The sequence below is a fragment of the Phocoena phocoena genome, chromosome 8 (assembly GCF_963924675.1).
Source record: "Phocoena phocoena chromosome 8, mPhoPho1.1, whole genome shotgun sequence".
Classification (NCBI taxonomy): domain Eukaryota; kingdom Metazoa; phylum Chordata; class Mammalia; order Artiodactyla; family Phocoenidae; genus Phocoena; species Phocoena phocoena.
In genome coordinates this window covers 75,268,621-75,291,517 of record NC_089226.1, presented here as the reverse complement: position 1 = coordinate 75,291,517, position 22,897 = coordinate 75,268,621, and positions in this window count along the sequence as shown.

Sequence of the window (22,897 nt, the reverse complement as noted above, 5' to 3'; positions counted from 1 at the left end):
ATTCCTTTTATTTCCTTTTCTTCTCTGATTGCTGTGGCTAAAACTTCCAAAACTATGTTGAATAAGAGTGGTGAGAGTGGGCAACCTTGTCTTGTTCCTGATCTTAGTGGAAATGCTTTCAGTTTTTCACCATTGAGGATGATGTTCGCTGTGGGCTTGTCATATATGGCCTTTATTATGTTGAGGAAAGTTCCCTCTATGCCTACTTTCTGCAGGGTTTTTATCATAAATGGGTGTTGAATTTTGTCGAAAGCTTTTTCTGCATCTATTGAGATGATCATATGGTTTTTCTCCTTCAGTTTGTTAATATGGTTTATCACATTGATAGATTTGCATATATTGAAGAATCCTTGCATTCCTGGAATAAACCCTACTTGATCGTGGTGTATGATCCTTTTAATGTGCTGTTGGATTCTGTTTGCTAGTATTTTGTTGAGGATTTTTGCATCAATGTTCATCAGTGATATTGGCCTGTAGTTTTCTTTCTTTGTGACATCCTTGTCTGGTTTTGGTATCAAGGTGATGGTGGCCTTGTAGAAGGAATTTGGGAGTGTTCCTCCCTCTGCTATATTTTGGAAGAGTTCAAGAAGGATAGGTGTTAGCTCTTCTCTAAACGTTTGATAGAATTCACCTGTGAAGCCATCTGGTCCTGGGCTTTTGTTTGTTGGAAGGTTTTTAATCACAGTTTCAATTTCAGTGCTTGTGATTGGTCTGTTCATATTTTCTGTTTCTTCCTGATTCACTCTTGGCAGGTTGTGCATTTCTAAGAATTTGTCCATTTCTTCCAGATTGTCCATTTTATTGGTATAGAGTTGCTTGTAGTAATCTCTCATGATTTTTTTTATTTCTGCAGTGTCAGTTGTTACTTCTCCTTTCTCATTTCTAATTCTATTGATTTGAGTCTTCTCTCTTTTTTTCTTGATGAGTCTGGCTAGTGGTTTATCTATTTTGTTTATCTTCTCAAAGAACCTGCTTTTAGTTTTATTGATCTCTGCTATCGTTTCCTTCATTTCTTTTTCATTTATTTCTGATCTGATTTTTATGATTTCTTTCCTTCTGCTAGCTTTGGGGTTTTTTGTTCTTCTTTCTCTAATTGCTTGAGGTGCAAGGTTAGGTTGTTTATTCGAGATGTTTCCTGCTTCTTAAGATGGGCTTGTATTGCTATAATCTTCCCCCTTAGAACTGCTTTTGCTGCATCCCATAGGTTTTGGGTCGTCGTGTCTCCATTGTCATTTGTTTCTAGGTATTTTTTTATTTCCTCTTTGATTTCTTCAGTGATCACTTCATTATTAAGTAGTGTATTGTTTAGCCTCCATGTGTTTGTATATTTTACAGATCTTTTCCTGTAATTGATATCTAGTCTCATGGCGTTGTGGTCAGAAAAGATACTTGATACAATTCCAATTTTCTTAAATTTACCAAGGCTTGATTTGTGACCCAAGATATGATCTATCCTGGAGAATGTTCCATGAGCACTTGAGAAAAATGTGTATTCTGTTGTTTTTGGATGGAATGTCCTATAAATATCAATTAAGTCCATCTTGTTTAATGTATCATTTAAAGCTTGTGTTTCCTTATTTATTTTCATTTTGGATGATCTGTCCATGGGTGAAAGTGGGGTGTTAAAGTCCCCTACTATGAATGTGTTACTGTCGATTTCCCCTTTTATGGCTGTTAGTATTTGCCTTATGTATTGAGGTGCTCCTATGTTGGGTGCATAAATATTTACAATTGTTATATCTTCTTCTTGGATCGATCCCTTGATCATTATGTAGTGTCCTTCTTTGTCTCTTTTAATAGACCTTATTTTAAAGTCTATTTTGTCTGATATGAGAATTGCTACTCCAGCTTTCTTTTGGTTTCCAATTGTGTGGAATATCTTTTTCCATCCCCTTACTTTCAGTCTATATGTGTCTCTAGGTTTGAAGTGGGTCTCTTGTAGACAGCATATATAAGGGTCTTGTTTTTGTATCCATTCAGCTAATCTGTGTCTTTTGATGGGAGCATTTAGTCCATTTACATTTAAGGTAATTATCGATATGTATGTTCCTATTCCCATTTTCTATATTGTTTTGGATTCGTTATTATAGGTCTTTTCCTTCTCTCGTGTTTCTTGTCTAGAGAAGTTCCTTTAGCATTTGTTGTAAAGCTGGTTTGGTGGTGCTGAACTCTCTCAGCTTTTGCTTGTCTGTAAAGGTTTTAATTTCTCCATCAAATCTGAATGAGATCCTTGCTGGGTAGAGTAGTCTTGGTTGCAGGTTTTTCTCCTTCATCATTATCAGTATGTCCTGCCACTGCCTTCTGGCTTGTAGGGTTTCTGCTGAGAGATCAGCTGTTAACCTTCTGAGGATTCCCTTGTGTGTTATTTGTTGTTTTTCCCTTGCTGCTTTTAATATGCTTTCTTTGTATTTAATTTTTGACAGTTTGATTAATATGTGTCTTGGCGTATTTCTCCTTGGATTTATCCTGTATGGGACTCTCTGTGCTTCCTGGACTTGATTAACTATTTCCTTTCCCATGTTAGGGAAGTTTTCAACTATAATCTCTTCATATATTTTCTCAGTCCCTTTCTTTTTCTCTTCTTCTTCTGGAACCCCTATAATTCGAATGTTGGTGCGTTTAATGTTGTCCCAGAGGTCTCTGAGAGTGTCCTCAGTTCTTTTCATTCCTTTTTCTTTATTCTGCTCTGCAGTAGTTATTTCCACTACTTTATCTTCCAGGTCACTTATCCATTCTTCTGCCTCAGTTATTCTGCTATTGATCTTATCTAGAGTACTTTTAATTTCATTTATTGCATTGTTCATCGTTGCTTGTTTCATCTTTATTTCTTCTAGGTCCTTGTTAACTGTTTCTTGCATTTTGTCCATTCTACTTCCAAGATTTCGGATCATCCCTACTATCATTATTCTGAATTCTTTTTCAGGTAGACTGCCTATTTCCTCTTCATTTGTTAGGTCTGGTGCATTTTTATCTTGCTCCTTCATCTGCTGTGTGTTTTTCTGTCTTCTCATTTTGCTTATCTTACTGTGTTTGGGGTCTCCTTTTTGCAGGCTGCAGGTTTGTAGTTCCCGTTGTTTTTGATGTCTGTCTCCAGTGGCTAAGGTTGTTTTAGTGGGTTGTGTAGGCTTCCTGGTGGAGGGGACTAGTGCCTGTGTTGTGGTGGATGAGGCTGGATCTTGTCTCTCTAGTGGGCAGGTTCACGTCTGGTGGTGTGTTTTGGGGTGTCTGTGGCCTTATTCTGATTTTAGGCAGCCTCTCTGCTAATGGGTAGGGTTGTGTTCCTGTTTTGCTAGTTGTTTGGCATAGGTTGTCCAGCACTGTGGCTTGCTGGTCGTTGAGTGAAGCTGGGTGCTGGTGTTAAGATGCAGGTCTCTGGGAGATTTCTGCCGTTTAATATTATGTGGAGCTGGGAGGTCTCTTGTTGACCAGTGTCCTGAAGTTGGCTCTCCTACCTCAGAGGCAGAGCCCTGACTCCTGGCTGGAGCACCAAGAGCCTTTCATCCACACGGCTCAGAATAAAAGGGAGAAAAAGTAGAGAGAATTAGTAGAAGTATGAGTAAAGAAAGAAGGAAAGGAGGAAAGGAAGGAAGGAAGAAGCAAAGAAGGAAAGAAAGGAGGGAGGGACGGAGGGAGGAAGGAAGGAAGGAATGAGGGAAAGAAGGAAAAAAGACAGAAAGAAAGAAGATACAGTAAAAATAAAATAAAGTATAATATAGTTATTGAATTAAAAAATATTTAGAAAAAAAAGGGGGACGGATAGAACCTTAGGACAAATATTGGAAGCAAAGCTATACAGAGAAAATCTTACACAGAAGCATACACATACACCTTCACAAAAAGAGGTAAAGGAGGAAAAATCATAAATCTTGCTCTTAGAGACCAACCACCTCCTCAATTTGGGTTGATTCGTTGTCTAAAGGAGAAAAGGAAGGAAGGAAAGAAAGAATGAATGAATGAAGGTAAAATATAATAAAGTTATTACAATTAAAATTATTAAGAAAAAAATTTAAAAAAAAAACCATGGACGGAAAGAGGCCTAGGACAAATGGTGGAAGCAAGAGTATACAGACAAGATCTCACACAGAAGCATACACGTACACATTCACAAAAAGAGGAAAAGGGAAAAAAATCATAGATCTTGCTCCTAAATTCCCCCTCTTCAATTTGGGATCATTCCTTGTCTATTCAGGTATTCCACAGATGCAGGGTATATCAAGTTGATTGTGGAGCTTTAATCCGCTACTTCTGTGGCTGCTGGGAGAGATTTCCCTTTCTCTTCTTTGTTCTCACAGCTCACAGGAGCTCAGCTTTGGATTTGGCCCTGCCTCTGCGTGTAGGTCGCTGGAGGGCGTCTGTTTTTTCGCTCAGACAGGACGGGGTTAAAGGAGCCGCTGATTCGGGGCCTCCGGCTCACTCAGGCCGGGGGTTGGGGGATGGGGGAAGGAGGGGCACTGCGTGCGGGGCGGGCCTGCGGCGGCAGAGGCAGCGGGACGTTGCACCAGCCTGAGGCCCGCCGTGCGTTGTCCCGGGGAAGTTGTCCCTGGATCCCGGGAACCTGGCAGTGGCGGGCTGCACAGGCTCCGCGGAAGAGGGGTGTGGAGAGTGACCTGTGCTCGCACACAGGCCCCTTGGTGGCGGCAGCAGCAGCCTTAGCGTCTCCCGCCCGTCTCTGGGGTTCGCGCTTTTAGCCGCAGCTCGCGCCCGTCCCTGGAGTTCCTTTAAGCAGCGCTCTTAATTAAACCCCTCTCCTCGCGCACCAGGAAACAAAGAGGGAAGAAAAAGTCTCTTGCCTCTTCGGCAGGTGCAGGCTTTTCCCCGAACTCCCTCCCGGCTAGTCGAGGTGCACTAACCCCTTCAGGCTATGTTCAAGCCGCCAACCCCAGTCCTCTCCCTGCGCTCCGTCCAAAACCAAAACCCGAGCCTCAGCTCGCAGCCCCGCCCGCCCCGGTGGGTGAGCAGACAAGCCTCTCGGGCTGGTGAGTGCCGGTCGGCACCGATCCTCTGTGCAGGAATCTCCCCGCTTTGCCCTCCGCACCCGTCGCTGTGCACTACTCCGCGGTCCCGAAACTCCCCCCTCTGCCTCCCGCAGTCTCCGCCCGCGGAGGGGCTTCCTAGTGTGTGGAAACTTTTCCTCCTTCACAGCTCCCTCCCACTGGTGCAGGTGCCGTCCTTATTCTTTTGTCTCTGTTTTTTCTTTTTTTCTTTTGCCCTACCCAGTTACGTGGGGAGTTTCTTGCCTTTTGGGAGGTCTGAGGTCTTCTGCCAGCGTTCAGTAGGTGTTCTGTAGGAGTTGTTCCACGTGTAGATGTATTTCTGGTGTATCCGTGGGGAGGAAGGCGATCTCTGCGTCTTACTCTTCCGCCATCTTCAAGGTCCCCCCCCTCAATTTCTTAACTGTGCAGAAGGATAGGGTATGCTGCACGTAACTTTCAAGCTTAAGTGTTTCAGGTTTTCCAAGGGAAACAATACCCAGCTTTTTCAGCAGCCTAATATTTATCAGATCAAATGACTTCAAATTACTCAACTGCTCTTTACTTTGATTTTTGGTCCTGCGGCAAATAGGTTATCATTTCCTATCATTACCTACTTGCTTGCAACCGTGTACCTCTAATACACCCATTTATCATTATTCTACTTCCCCACACAGCCTGACAGAAGAATCCAAGTGCTGAGCAGTTATAGACTTTACCCAGCTTGTTAGCAGTTCATCATTCTTTTAGAATTTTTCCCCCAAAAGCACCTTCAGATGTTGAGGTTGCTCATGCATATTCTTGGAGGGGAAAAACAAACTGGATAAGCTATGTATTTTCCTGATGGCTCATCACTATGGCTAAGATGTGTTGAACTGTGAATAAAAGCATCACCCAATCCCTGACAAGCTATTTATGTAGTTGTCTAAGAGGATGAAGCAAGAGGGGACAGGGCATCAGAAGGGGTCAATATGAGAAAACACATCAATGAAGATTATCCTAATAATAATTATTATTCACTGAGTATCAATTAAGTTTACAAACTTCATAATATATCTCGTAATCTTATGAAAATTCATCAAGGTATGTGGTTTCCCCCCCCCCCCCCTTTTTTTTAAATAAACCAGGATGTTGCTATTTGGGCAAATTGGTAACTTGTTCACAGTTAACTGAACTAAGATGTAGTGGAACAAGGATTCAAACCCAGGACTGCCTGGCTCCAAAACATGTGCTCTTTCCATTTTATCTTCGTCCTCCGGTGACAGTTCTCATTCTTCCGCTTGCCACTTTGTTCTCCAGTCTCTGTGTGCAGGTGGCTTCATTCAAATGCCTCACTGTGGCATCAAAATCATGCTCTGTAACTTCATCCCTTTGCTCCAAACTCTTCTATTAAATACCTCTTATATTAAAACTGTACAACATCTGGCTGAACATCAACAAATAGTCAAATCTTAAATGATGCCATTTATTTCTTTCCACATTTTCTATCATTACTGACCCCTGCCCTCCTACAAACCTGTTGACTGTGTCCTGATTATGCTGTCAGATGGTCAGGATGCTGGGCTGGGCTGGTTCCTACTGCACTTTGACATCATAACCAGTCACTACTCATACCCTGCTCCTTCAAAATAGCTCACAGAGTCTTCATCGTTAATATTAGAAAAATGAATGCCCAGCCTTAGAAGTTGTTTTATCCAGCAATGTTTTATCAATTAATGCTGTGATTGTATCCTTTCATCCAGAAGTGACATTTCTTTCCTCTGAATGTCTGTAACATTTTTTTCTGTATCTTGCTGCATTCTTTTTCCTAAATAATATTGTCCAAAATAGGTGTTCAATGAAATAACCAATAATTACCTAGCATAAATATAAATTCATAAATGACTGAAAGAGTAAGCACGAACCATAGGGAGCTGGTCTCTTTACACTAAGTTTTTTGAACCAAGACATATGCATGTGCTTTGGAGGGATGTTTCAGGACATCACCACAATTCCTGCCATCTTTTGTTGGGCTCCAAAGCTTGAGCCAAATACACTGACTTATTTGCTTTTAAGTCCACCTCATACTGTCTGTTTCTCACTTTTCCTATTGTACATCACATAGGCTGTTAACAAAAGCCAGTCAAACCTTTTTTCTTGGTCTGAGTTCCTCAGTTTCACTCTCAAATTTTGTCTTTTTCACAATGTGCCATTTTCTTCATGCTCCAAATAGTGGCATTTTTAGTAGTTTTGTCCATTGTACAGTGAGACTGAGCTTTCATATTTTCTAAGATTGCTATGTAAAGTGACTAGAAAGATAAATCTCCCCGCTGAAAAGAAGTGTGATTGAACCATCTAGATCCAGAGCAGAGAGGCAGATGATGAACAGGCTTCTGCCAGGGACTGGACAGCTGGATTTATTTCACAGCTCACAATGCAACCCTACTCGTGAGAACAAATGAAGAGTCACAGGTCTGCAGGAAAGTAGCAGCGGGATGGTTGCGGGCAGCTGAATGTAATTACCCACCTCACCCAGAATGCTAAAGTGAAAATTAACAGCTGCTAAATCGTGGGGTGAGAGGACTCTTAGCCATGCATGTGCCAGGCGCACATTACTTTATCAAATGCAGCATAGCAAAGTTCTACTGAGAATTACAGTAAAAGTGGTGGTCCTACTAGAACCAAAATAGGTATCAGGTCTTGTGCAACCCAGTCCAAACAACTCAGCTGGGCATAAAAGATTTTCTGTAATCCTAACTCATGCTTGTATTACTCTCACTGCCCACTCTCCTCTAGCTTAGTTCTTTCATTTCTCTATCCTTATTCTGGGAAAGGCTTTCTGTTCCTAATTCTTCAAAACAGCTTTAAGTTTCCTCTCAATATTTCCCAGCTACTCAGTATGGCTTTAGCTTTAGAATCACAGAACCTCTACTGACAGCTGTGTACTATAAGGCAAGGTCATGTCATCATTTCCTCATCAGTAAAATGTGCATCATTATCCCCAACTTTTAGGAGGATTTTAAGTATGAAATGAGACAACATTTGTGTAATGCTTAGTACAGTCTTTGTCAGATAATGTGTTAATTCTATATTTGTCCTCTTCTCTCAGCTCCAAAAATAAAGAGCCTGGGTGAGTTGTCCATGAAATACTGATTTGATAATTAATTGAAAAGGGTTTGTTAGCTCTAAGTCTACTTCCTGAGCACAAATGCCCAGAGATGGATTCTTTCAAACTATCTTTGAATGAAATGAAGGGAGGAATGTGTGAGAAACTATAATGATTTTAAGTTAATGAACTCCATTCTGCAATCAAGAGATGAAATTGATATAGTACCATCAGGTATACTAGGGAGATTTTTTTTTTTAATCTTGGTGGGCAAAGAGATATTTGCAACGCATACACATGTATAAGGCTTAAAGAGCATAAGTCTCAAGCTTTATCTGGTACGCTGTCAAGTATGGGGGGAAAGCTGAAACTGACTGTCAGAGGAGAATTCATGAAAATTTTAGGGTCTGCTTGAAATTCCAGTTAAATATCCCTATTGTCTATTTTTTGTGGTTATATAGTCAGGTCTTTTTTAAAAAGAAAAAGGAGCATTTAACTCAAATTTCTACTTCTGCATTTTGGCAATGTCAGTGTTTGACTATGAATGGGCACCAAGTGCTATCCAAGGACTATTGAATAAAATATCTTGTATGAAAATGAAATAGCAATGACCTCATCACTCCCTTCTTAATTTTTATAATTGCCTCCTTAATTTCATCCAGGGTTTTAACTCTTTAAGACCTTAAATATAAGTTTCTCTAGAAAATTTCTGGAATGTAGAAGTTCTAGTCTATGGGTATTTGTATACTGGTAGAAAAACATCTTCTCTATATGTGAGTGAAAATTACATAGGCAGTATCCACCCTAGTGCCTAAGTGATTCAGATTATAAAGAAAGGAGGAACTGTAACTTTTCAATATATAAAGGGGTTAAGTCAATATTTTTTTAGACTTCCTAATAAATTAAGGTGTAATAAGCCAAATGGCAGCCCCCCAAAAGTAATGTCTACACTCTAATTCCCAGAACCTGTGAATGTTATCTTATTTGGAAAAGGTCGTTATAAATGTAATTGTTAGGGGTCTCAAGATGAGATCATCCCATATTATTAGGTCGACCCTAAAGCCAATGACAAATGTCCTTATAAGAGACACACAGAATAGAGACATGCAGAGAAGAGGGGGAGGTAACGTGACCACAGAGACAGAGACTAGAGTGATGCAGCCACAAACGTAGGACCAACTAGAGTCATCTGAAGCTGGAAAAGGCAAGGAGGGATTTCTCCCCTGGGGCATACGGAAAGAGGATGGCCCCCTTTTATTTTAGACTTTTGGCCTAGAGAATTGTGAGGAAATAATTTTCTGTTGTTTTAAGACATTAGGTTTATCATTATTTGTTACAGTAGCCACAGAAGACTAATATACAAGGCTAGTTCTAATTCTGATACTCTTCAATATAATAGGTAGTGTCTTTTCACTTTCTTCATTTACAAAGTTTTCAAGTCCACTTTATATTTATTCTCTTCATTTTTTCTTATGTGCTGAATAGCAGAAATGAATGACAAACAGTCCTTTCTCAGATGTACTGCAGCTACCAAGATCTGCTATTGTTAATGAGAAGGTATTCTGTGTTTTCCTTTCTTCATCTCTGTAGATGATACTTCAGGAGCCTGCCCACAAGTCATAAGCTGTTGGATGTCCTATCTTACCTAGGCTTCTTACCTGGTCTACTACATTTTGTCTGGTTGTGAATTAGAGTGAGGTTGGAACAGGGAAGATCATGGGTCTAGCTGTCTTGTTTTTTTCAACAAACTTGCACAAATTTAAATCATCAGAACCCTTGTGTGAATTCATATCTGGTGCCCGGGCAATGAACAGTTTCGGTAAAGAATAATCTTAAGTCTTCTGAATGAATACTTTCTACAAACACATCATTGGTTTCAGAAATGGAAATATTTATGGTGACTGATGATGCCTTCTAACAGGGAGAAGGCTGATGTTTTACAAGCTTAAGTAAGTGTTCCAGTTCCAGTAGAATTTAATCAATAGAAATATCGGCATACACACTTTGCAGAAGCAGACACAGATTATACTGAGGAAATTCTGGGGTTTAAACATGAATAAATGCCATATGATTAAAGTGAATGATAAATGGGAGGGTGAAGTTAGGGTACAGAGAAAAGCAATTCATTTACTGACTTGTAAACTTTGAAGTATTAGATAATTTCTAGGGTGTCCTGTGGCTCTAAAGCAGAGAGATCGGTGACAAATTGATTTCATGGTATGACATCAGTCTGCAGACATGCTTTGTATGTACCATGTTTATTATAAACTTGGATGCAGAATTTAAGGCTCATAATATCACACATTAAAATCCAAATCAATAGTTTCGATTTGAAATATTGAAAAACATGGGAATACAGGGCCCATATTCTCAGCTGGCAATAACTGGTTAACAATCCAGTGAGCCCTATAAGATACATACTATTTATGTCATTGCCCTTCTTGTGACTCCCTCCATCTTACTGAGTACTTCTTTGAATTACATTATCACTTATAACACTTGATAATTTCAAATCTGTTTAAAGCTTTTGTAACTCTGATTTTCTAGTTTAGTGACCCATTCCTTCAGTTAGTCATTTTTGAATTTTGTGAAATTTATCTAAGAAAAATCCTCCCCTGGAAGTGCCTGGTCCACAACAGAATCATCTCAGCTCTGTTCTCAAACATGATTGAAGGTAATATTCATCATTTGTAAATATTATGGCATACAGTACCCCTGATTTTTGTTCTATTTTCTTTAAAATATTTTAAGTTTTTGAAGTTGCTGAAGTTAATGCTTATTGGTTTCAATCAAAAGAATATTTTAATTTTGCATTTAAAAGTAGCATTCCCATGTCCCATCCTTATCTTTATTTGGTTCTTTACTTTCCTGAAACAGTAGTGCTAAATTACCACAAAACTATATAAATGTCCCTTTTAAAGTTGAACCTTTTTTATCATGTGAGATTGGCCTACCAACTGTCAATAACTCCAGGTAAATTTGCATTTATATATGTTTAGATATTTCTATTTGGCTTCTTGTTTCCTAAAATATTTATATCCCTTCTCAATAATAAATTTTTATTTTAAAAAATTCAGGTATTGAAAAACTGTTACAAATTAGTTAAACATGATTTTTCTGGTAATCTACTTCATTTCTCCTCAAAAGCTTTTCATACTTGATGGACATTGTCTTGGAGAGTTGACCACTACAATCTACTACAATCTCTACAATCGTTATAGTCATGGTGGTGGCAGTTGTTATGTTCTCAGATTAGTCAGAGAGGTTCTTTTCTTTCTCAGTGTTCTGTTATCCCTGTTTGAAGCTATAACATAAGATGACATCACAGTTATGAATCAAAAAACTGATTATGATTCCAACCTACAAGAACCAAGAAATCAGATGAGGGTAGAGCAGAGGCAGCAAATTGATGTAAAGATTCAAGTTTTGAAAAATGTTTTCTGAATTTATTTCTGAACATGCCATGCATTCCTTCTGTCAGTGCACAAGGGTTCCATTTTCTCCACATCCTCATCAACATTTGTTATTTGTGGTCTATTTGATGGCAGCCATTCTGACAGATGTGAAGTGATATCTCACTGCTGTTTTGATTTGCATTTCTCTGATTAGCCACGTTGAGCATCTTTTCATGTGCCTCTTAGCCATCTGTATATCGTCTTTGGAAAAATGTCTATTCAGGTCTTCTGTCCACTTTTTATTCAGGCTGTTTGTTTTTCTGATACTGAGTTACGTGAGCTATTTCTGTATTTTATTAACCTCTTATAGATCATCTCATTTGCAAATATTTTCTCCCATTCAGTAGGCTGCCTTTTCGATTGTCAACAGTTTCCTTCAGTGTGCAAAAGCCTTTAAGTTTAATTGGGTCTCATTTGTGGGTTTTTTGTTTGTCTGATTTTTTTTGCTTTTGTTTCCTTTGCCTGAGGAGACGGTACCAAAAAAATTGCTACAATTTATGTTAAACAGTGTTTTGCCTATGATTTCTTCTAGGAGTTTTATGATTTCAGGTCTTACATTTATGTCTTTAACCCATTTTGAGTTTATTTTTGTATATGGTGTGAGGAAATGCTGTAATATCATTCTTTTATGTGTGGCTGTCCAGTTTTCCCAGAACCACTTGTTGAAAAGACTGTCCTTTTCCCATTGTATATTCTTTCCTCCTTTGTCATAGATTAATCATAAGTGCATGGGTTTATTTCTGGAATCTATATTCTGTTCAATTGATCTTTGTGTCTTTTTTTGTGCCAGTACTATTCTCTTTTGATTACTGTAGCTTTGTAGTATAAAGTTAAAGCATGATATCTGTAGCTCTGTTCTTTTTTCTCAAAAGTGCCTTAGCTATTTGGGGTCTTTTGTGATTCTAAATCAACTTTAGGATTATTTGTTCCAGTTCTCTGAAATTTGGAATATTTTGATAGGGATAAGAATTGAATCTTAGATTGCCTTGGGTAGTATGGATGTTTTAACAATATCAATTCTTCCATTCCATGAACATGATAGATCATTCCATCTGTGTCATCCTCAATTTCTTCCATCACTGTATTATAGTTTTCCTAGTACAGGTTTTTTACTCCCTTAGTTAGATTTATACCTAGGTATTTCTTTGATGTAATGGTAAATGGAATTGTTAATTTCTCTTTCTAATAGTTCATTGTTACTGTATGGAAATGGAACAGATTTCTTTATATTAATTTTTTACCCTCAAACTTTACCAAATTCATTGATGAGCTCTAATATTTTTTTGGCATCTTTAGGATTTTCTACATATAGTAACGTGACAGTTTTACTTCATTCCAATTTGGATTCCTTTTATTTCTTTTTCTTCTCTGATTGCTGTAGCTAGGACTTGCACTACTATGTTGAATGAAAGTGGTGAGATGGGCATCCTTGTATTGTTCCTCATCTTAGGGGAAAGGCTATCAGGTTTTCACCATTGAGTATGATGTTAGCTGTGGGCTTATCAAAAATGGTCTTTTTTATGTTGAAGTATATTTCCTCTATATCCACATTGTGACCAGTTTTTTCATAAATGTATGATGGATTTTGTAGAAGGTTTTTCACTATTTACTAAGATAATTCATATGATTTTTATTCTTCAATTTGTTAATGTGGTGTACCACGTTGATTTGTGGATGCTGAACCATCCTTGCATCTCTGGGATAAATCACACTTAATCATCATGTATGATCCTTTTAATGTATTCTTGAATTTGAGTTTGTTAATGTTAATGTTGAGTTTGCTAGTTGGCAGCCTGAAATATTATTTTGTGTGTGTGACCTCTTTGTCTGGTTTTGTTATCAGGGTGGTGCTGAGCTTGTAGAATGAGTTTGGAAGTATTCATTCCTCTGCAATTTTTTGGAATACTTTGAGAAGGATAGGTGTTAACTCTTCTCTAAATCTTTGATAGAATTCACCTGTTAAACCATTTGGTCCTGGACTCCCTCTAGTGAGAGCATCAGAATCACAACTAACTGCTGAACAATCATTGACAGGAAGACACTGGAACTCACCAAAAATATAACCCACATCCAAAGACAAAGGAGAAGCTGCAATGAGATAGTAGGAGGGATGCAATCAAAATAAAATCAAATCCCATAACTGCTGCATGTGTGACTCACAAAGTGGAGAACAATTATACCACAGACTTCTACCCACTGGAGTCAAGGTTCTGAGCCCCATGTCAGGCTTCCCAACCTTGGGGTCCAACAATGGGAGGAGGAATTCCCAGATAATCGGACTTTGAAGGCTAGTGGGAATTGATTGCAGGACGTTGACAGGACTGGGAGAAACAGAGACTCCACTCTTGGAGGGCACACACAAAGTAGTGTGTGCATAAGGGCCCAGGGGAAGGAACAGTGACCCCATAGGAGATTGAACCAGACCTACCTGCTAGTGTTGGAGGGTCTCCTGCAGAGGCTGGGGGTGGTTGTGTGTCACTGTGGGGACAAGGACACTGGCAGCAGAAGTTCTGGGAAGTACTCTTTGGCATGAGCCCTCCCAGAGTCCACCATTAGCCCCACAAAGAGCCGGGGAGGCTCCAGTGCTGGGTTGCCTCAGGCCAAACAACCGACAGGGAGGGAACATAGCCCCACCCATCAGCAGAGAAGCGGATTAAAGTTTTACTGAGCTCTGCCCACCAGACCAACACCCAGCTCTACCCACCACCAGTCCCTCCCATCAGGAAGCTTGCACAAGCCTCTTAGATAGCCTCATCCACCAGAGGTCAGACAGCAGAAGCAAGAAGGACTACAAATCTGCAGCCTGTGGAATGAAAACCACATTCACAAAAAGAGAGACAAAATGAAAAGGCAAAGGACTATGTACCAGTTGAAGGAACAAGATAAAATCCCAGAAAAACAACTAAATGAAGTAGAGATAGGCAACCTTCCAGAAAAAGAATTCAGAATAATGATAGTGAAGATGATCCAGGACCTCGCAAAAAGAATGGAGGCAAAGATTGAGAAGATGCAAGAAATGTTTAACCAAGACCTAGAAGAAGTAAAGAACAGACACCTAGAAGAATGAAAGAACAAACAAACAGAGATGAACAATACAAAAACTGAAGTGAAAAATACACTAGAAGGAATCAATAGCAGAATAACTGAGGCAGAAGGACAGATAAGTGACCTGGAAGACAGAATGGTCTTAGAACAGAATAAAGAAAAAAGAATGAAAAGAAATGAAGACAGCATAAGAGACATCTGGGACAACATTAAACGCACCAAAATTTGTATTATAGGGGTCCTAGAAGGAAAAGAGAGAGAGAAAGGACCTGAGAAAATATTTGGAGAGATTATAGTCAAAAACCTCCTGAACAAGGGAACAGAAATATCCACTCAAGTCCAGGAAACACAGAGAGTCCCAGGCAGGATAAACCCTAGGAGAAACATGCTGAGACACACAGTAATCAAATTGACAAAAATTAAAGATAAAGAAAAATTATTAAAAGCAACAGGGGAAAAACGACAAATAACATACAGGGGAACTCCCATAAGCTTAACAGCTGATTTCTCAGCAGAAACTCTACAAGCCAGAAGGGAGTGGCATGATATATTTAAAGTGATGAAAGGGAAGAACCTACAACCAAGATTACTCTACCCATCAAGGATCTTATTCATATTCAATGGAGAAATCAAAAGCTTTACAGACAAGAAAAAGCTAAGAGAATTCAGCACCACAAAACCAGCTCTGCAACAAATCATAAAGGAACTTCTTTAAGTGGGAAACACAAGAGAAAACGACCTACAAAAACAAACCAAAAGCAATTAAGAAAATGGTAATAGGAACATACATAACCGATAATCACCTTAAATGTGAATGGATTAAATGCTCCAGCCAAAAGACAGCGGCTGAATGCATACAAAACAAGACCCATATACATGCAGTCTACAAGAGACCCACTTCAGACCTAGGCACACATACAGACTGAATGTGAGGGGATGGAAACAGATATTCCATGTGAATGGAAATCAAAAGAAAGCTGAAGTAGCAATACTCGTATCAGATAAAATAGACTTTAAAATAAAGAATGTTAGAAGAGACAAGGAAGGACAATACATAATGATCAGGGATCAATCCAAGAACAAGATATAACAATTATAAATATTTATGCACCCAACATAGGAGCACCTCAATATAAAAGGCAAATGCTAACAGCCATAAAAGGGGAAATCGACAACGACACAATAATAGTAGGGGACTTAACACCTCACTTACACCAATGGACAGATCATCCGGACAGAAAATTAATAAGGAAGCACAAGTTTTAAATGACACAATAGACCAGATAGATTTAATTGATCTTTATAGGACATTCTGAAAATAGCAGATTACACTTTCTTCTCAAGTGCACATGGATCATTCTCCAGGATAGATCACATCCTGGGTCACAAATCAAGCCTCAGTAAATTTAAGAAAATTGAAATCATATCAAGCATCTTTTCCAACCACAGCACTCTGAGATTAGAAATCAATTACAGGGAAAAAAACATAAAAAACACAAACACATGGAGGCTAAACAATATGTTACTAAATAACCAAGAGATCACTGAAGAAATCAAAAAGGAAATAAAAAAATACCTAGAGACAAATGACAAGGGAAACATGATGATGCAAAACCTATGGGATGCAGCAAAAGCAGTTCTAAGAGGGAAGTATATAGCAATAAAATCCTACCTCAGGAAACAAGAAAAATCTCAAACAATCTAACCTTACACCTAAAGGAACTAGAGAAAGAAGAACAAACAAAACCCAAAGTTAGTAGAAGGAACAAAATCATAAAGATCACAGCAGAAATAAATGAAGCAAACAAAGGAAACAATAGCCAAGATCAGTAAAACTAAAAGCTGGTTCTTTGAGAAGATAAACAAAATTGATGAACCTTTAGCCAGACTCATCATGAAAAAGAGGGAGAGGACTCAAATCAGTAAAATTAGAAATGAAAAAGGAGACGTTACAGTGGACACTGCAAAAGTACAAATCATCCTACGAGACTACTACAAGCAACTCTATGCCAATAAAATGGACAACGTGGAAGAAAAGGACAAATTCTTAGAAAGGTATAACCTTCCAAGACTGAACCAGGAAGAAATAGAAGATACGAACAGAGCAATTACAAGTAATGAAATTGAAACTGTGATTAAAAATCTTCCAGCAAACAAAAGTCCAGGACCAGATGGCTTCACAGGCGAATTCTATCAAACTCTAACTCTTTCAAAAAATTGCACAGGAAGGAACACTCCCAAACTCATTCTACCACCATCACCCTGAGACCACCATCACCCTGTTACCAAAACCAGACAGAGATACTACAAAAAAAAGAAAATTACAGATCAATATCACTGATGAATATAGATGTAAAAGTCCTCAACAAAATACTAGCAAACAGAATCCAACAACACATTTAAAAGATCATACACCATGATCAAGTGGGATTTATCCCAGGGATGCAAGGATTCTTCAATATATGTAAATTAATCAGTGTGATATACCATATTAACAAATTGAAGAATCAAAACCATATGATCGTCTCAATACATGCAAAAAAAGCTTTTGACAACATTCAACACTGACTTGTGATAAAAACTCTCAAGAAAGTGGACATAGAGGGAATCTACCTCAACATAATAAAGACCATATATGACAAACCCAAAGCATATATCATTCTCAATGGTGAAAAGCAGAAAGCATTTCCTCTAAGATCAGGAACAAGACAGGGATGTCCACTCTTCCCACTATTGTTCAACATAGTTTTGGAAGTCCTAGCCACAGCAGTCAGAGAAGAAAAAGAAATAAAAGGAATCCAAATTGGAAAAGAAATAACAATGTTACTGTTTGTGGATGACAGGATACTGTACATAGATAATCCTAAAGATGCTGCCAGAAAAGTACTAGAGCTAATCAATGAATTTGGTAAAGTTGCAGGATACAAAATTAATGCACAGAAATCTCTTGCATTCCTATACACCGATGAAAAATCTGAAAGAGAAATTAAGGAAACACTCCCATTTACCATTGCAACAAAAAGAATAAAATACCTAGGAATAAACCTACGTAAGGAGACAAAAGACCTGTATGCAGAAAATTATAAGACACTGATAAAAGAAATTAAAGATGATACCAACAGATGGAGAGATATACCGTGTTCTTGGATTGGAAGAATCAACATTGTGAAAATGACTCTACTACCCAAAGCAATCTACAGATTCAATGGAATCCCTATTGAACTACCAATGGCATTTTTCACAGAACTAGAACAAAAAAAATCACAATTTGTATGTAAACACAAAAGACCCTGTATAGCCAAAGCAATCTTGAGAAGAAAAACAGAGCTGGATCCGTCAGTCTCCCTGACTTCAGACTATACTACAGCTACAGTAATCAAAACACTATGGTACTGGCACCAAAACAGAAATATAGATCAATGGAACAGGATAGAAAACCCAGAGATAAACCTACGCACCTAGTCTGTGGTCACCTAGTCTGTGAAAGGAGGCAAGGATATACAATGGAGAAAAGACAGTCTCTTCAATAAGTGGTGCTGGGAAAACTGGACAGCTACATGTAGAAGAATGAAATTCGAACACTCCCTAACACCATACACAAACATAAGCTCAAAATGGATTTAAGAAAAAAAATGGATTAAAGAGCTAAAATGACCAGACACTATAAAACTCTTAGAGGAAAATATAGGAAGAACACTCTTTGACATAAATCACAGCAAGATCTTTTTTGACCCACCTCCTACAGTAATGGAAATAAAAATAAACAAATGGGACCTAATGAACAGTTTAAGCTTTTGCTCAGCACAGGAAACTATAAACAAGACGAAAAGACAACCCACAGAATGGGAAAAAAATATTTGCAGATGAAGCAATGGACAAAGCATTAATCTCCAATATATAAACAACTCATGCAGCTCAATATTAAAAAAACGAACAACCCAATCAAAAAACGGGCAGAATACCTAAATAGTCATCTCTCCACAGAAGACACACGGACGACCAAGAGGCACATGAAAATCTGCTGAACATCACTAATTATTAGAGAAATGCAAATCAAAACTACAGTGAGTTATCACCTCACACAGGTTAGAATGGGCATCATCAGAAAATCTACAGACAACAAATGCTGGAGAGGGTGTGGAGAAAAGGGAACCCTCTTGCACTGTTGGTGGGAATGTAAATTGATACAGCCACTATGGAGAACAGTATGGAGGTTCCTTAAGAAACTAAAAATAGAACTACCATATGACCCAGCAATCCAACTACTGGGCATATTCCCTGAGGAAACCATAATTCAAAATGTTACATGTACCCCAATTTTCATTGCAGCACTATTTACAATAGCCAGGTCATGGAAGCAACCTAAATGCCCATCAACAGATGAATGGATAAAGAATATGTGGTACATATATACAGTGGAATATTACTCAGACATAAAAGGGAATGAAATTGGGTCATTTTAGAGACCTGGATGGACTTAAAGACTGTCATACAGAGTGAAGTAAGTCAGAAAGAGGAAAACAAATATCGTATATTAACGCATATATATGGAATCTAGAAAAATGTTACAGATGAACCGGTTTGCAAGGCAGAAATCGAAACACAGATGTAGAGAACAAATGTATGGACACCAAGGGGGGAAAGTAAGGGGGGGTCGTGGTGGTGGTGGTATGAATTGGGTGATTGGGATTGACATATATACACTCATATGTATAAAATGTATAACTAATAAGAACCTGCTGTATAAAAAGAAATAAAATTTAAAAACCCATCTGGTCCTAGATTTTGTTTGTTTGGAGGTTTTTTTTCTTTTACTTACTAATTTAACTTCATTACTGATAATTGGTCTGTTCATGTTTTCTATTTCTTCCTGATTCAGTCTAGGGAGATTGTACATTTGTAGAAATTTGTCCATTTTTTCTAGGTTGTCCATTTTATTGGCATATACTTGTTTAAAGTGTTCTTTTATGATCCTTTGCATTTCTGTGATGTCAGTCGTAATTTCTTTTTCATTTCTGAATTTGATTTGCCCCCTCTCTCTTTTTTTGTTGTTCTTAATGAGTCTGGCCCTAGGCTTATCTATTATTTTATCTTTCTCAAGAAAGAGTTCTTACTTTCATTGATCATTTCTTTTGTGTATTTTAAAAACTCTATTTCATTTGTTTCTGCTCTATTATAATTTCTTGCCTTCTACTAACTTTGGGTTTTTTTGTTCTTTTCCTAGTTACTTTAAATGTAGGCTTGGTTGTTTATATAAGATTTTTCTTGTTTCCTGATTTAGGCTTATTTTGGTATAAACTTCTCTTCTAGAACTGCTTTTGCTGCAATGCATAGATTTTGGATTGGAGTGTTTTTATCTTCATTTGTCTCCAGGTATTTTAAAATTTCCTCTTGGATTTCTACAATAGTCCACTGGTTGTTTAGTAACATATTGTTTAGCTTCCACGTGTTTGTGTTTTTTTTGCAGTTGATTTCTAGTCTCATAGTGTTGTGGCAAGAAAAGATGATGCTTGATATGATTTCAATTTTCTTAAATCTTTGAGACTTGTTTTCTGTCCTAGCATGTGATCTATACTGCAGACTGTTCCTTGTGTACTTGAATGTGTATTCTGCTGCTTTTGGATGTAAAGTTCTATATATATTAAGTCCATTTGGTCTAAGTTGTTATTTAAGACCAGTGTTTCCTTATTAACTTTTCCACCTAAATGATCTGTCCATTGGTGTAAATGGGATGTTAAAGTTCCCTATTATTATTGTGTTACTGTCAATTTCTCTCTGTATCTTTTAATATTTGCTTTATGTATTTAGATGCTCCAATATTGGGTGCACATATGTTTACAATTGTTATATCTTCTTCTTGGGTTGCTCCCTTGATCATTATGTAATATCCTTTGTCTCTTGTACAATCTTTGTTTTAAATTCTATTTCATCTGATATAAGTATTGCTATCCTGGTTTTCTTCTGATTTCCATGTTCATGGAATACCTTTTTCCATACCCTCACTTACAGTGTGTATGTGTCTTTAGATCTGAAGTGAGTCTCTTGTAGGCAGTATATAGATGGGTCTTGTTTTTGTATCCATTCAGCTACTCTGTCTTTTGATTGGAGTATTTATTCCATTTACATTTAAAGCAATTATTGATAGTCATGTACTTATTGCCATTTTGTTAATTCCTTTGGTGTTATTTTTCTAGGTTTTGTTGTTGCTCCTTTCTTCTTTTGCTTGTTTCCCTTGTGATTTGGTGACTGTCTTTAGTGTTATGTTTGAATTCTTTTCTCTTTTTTGTGTGTGTGTCTGTTATAAAGTTTTGGTCTGTGATTACCGTGAAGTTTATATGTAGCAAGTTTGTGTGTGTGTGTGTGCATGTGTGTTGTATGCATACATCTATGATTATTTTAAATTGCTGATCTCTTAATTTCAAATGCATTTTAACAACCCTGCATGTTTACTCCCCTTCTACATAATCACTGTTTATGACATCATATTTTACATCTTCTTGTTTTGTTGATTCCTGAACTACTTATGCAGGTATAGATGATTTTACCATTTTTGGTCTTTTAGCCTTCCTAATAGCTGTGGCCTTTTCTTTCTTGCTTAAAGAAATACCTTTAACATTTCTTATAAAGCTGGTTTGGTGGTGCTGAACACTTTTGGCTTTTGCTTGTCTGTAAAACTTTTTAAAAAATATTCTTTATTGAAGTATAGTTGATAGTGTTAATTTTTGCTATACAACAAAGTAATTCAGTTATACATACATATAAATTCTTTTTGAATATTCCATTATGATTTATCATAGGATATTGAATATAGTTCTCTGTGCTATACAGTAGGACCTTGTTTATCCATTTTATATATAAAAGTTTACATCTGCTAACCCCAACCTCCCATTCCTTCCCTCCCCCAAACCCCTCCCCCTTGGCAACCACCACTCTGTTCTCTATATCTGTGATTCTGTTTCTGTTTCATAGATAGGCTCCTTTGTGTCATATTTTAGATTCCACATATAAGTGATATCATATGGTATTTGTCTTCTCTGACTTACTTCACTTAATATGATAATCTCTAGTTGCATCCACGTTGCTGCAAATGCATTATTTGTCTTCTCTGACTTACTTCACTTAATATGATAATCTCTAGTTGCATCCACGTTGCTGCAAATGCATTATTTTGTTCTTTTTTATGGCTGAGTAGTGTTCCATTGTATATATGTACCACACCTTCTTTATCTGCTTCTCTGTCTATGGACATTTTGGTTGCTTCCATATCTTGACTATTATGAATAGTGCTGCTATGAACATAGGGGTGTATTTATCTTTTAGAATTATAGTTTTGTCTGGATATATGCCCAGGAGTGGGTTTGCTAGATCATATGCTGGTTCTATTTTTAGTTTTTTTGAGGAACCTCCATACTGTTCTGCATAGTGGCTGTACCAATTTACATTCCCACCAACAGTGTAGGAGGGTTCCCTTTTCTCCACACCCTCTCCAGCATTTGTTATTTGTAAACGTTTTAATGATGGCCATCTTACCAGTGTGAGGTGGTACCTTACTGTAGGTTTGATTTGCATTTTTCTAATAATTAGTGACGATGAGCATCTTTTCATGTGCCTACTGGCCATGTGTATTTCTTCTTTGGAGAAGTGTCTGTTTAGGTCTCCTGCCCATTTTTCGATTAGGTTGTTTTTTTGTTGTTGAGTTGTATGAACTGTTTCTATATTTTGGAAATTAAGCCCTTTTCTGTCACATCATTTGCAAATATTTTCTCCCATTCTGTAGGTTGTCTTTGCATTTTGTTTATGGTTTCCTTTGCTGTGCAAAAGCTTGTTAGTTTGATTAGGTCCCATTTGTTTATTTTTGTTTTTATGTCTACTGTCTTAGGAGACTGACGTAAGAAAACATTTGTACAATTATGTCAGAGAAAGTTTTGCATATGATCTCTTCTAGGTGTTTTATGGTGTCATGTCTTATAAATAATAAGTCTTTAAGCAATTTTGAGTTTATTTTTGTGTGGCAATAGCATGTTTTCCAACTTCATTGGTTTTACATGTGGCTGTCTAACTTACACAGCACCACTTGCTGAAGAGACTGTCTTTTTCCCATTGTATATTCTTGCCTCCTTTGTCAAAGATTAATTGACCGTATGTATGTGGGTTATTTCTGGGGTCTCTATTGTGTTCCATTGATCCATATGTCTATTTTTGTGCCAATACCATGCTGTTTTTATTATTGTGCTTTGTAGTGTTGTCTGAAGTCTGGGAGGGTTATGCCTCCCGCTTTGCTCTTTTTATTCAGGATTGCTTTAGCAATTCTTGGTCTTTTATGGTTCCATATGAATTTTAGG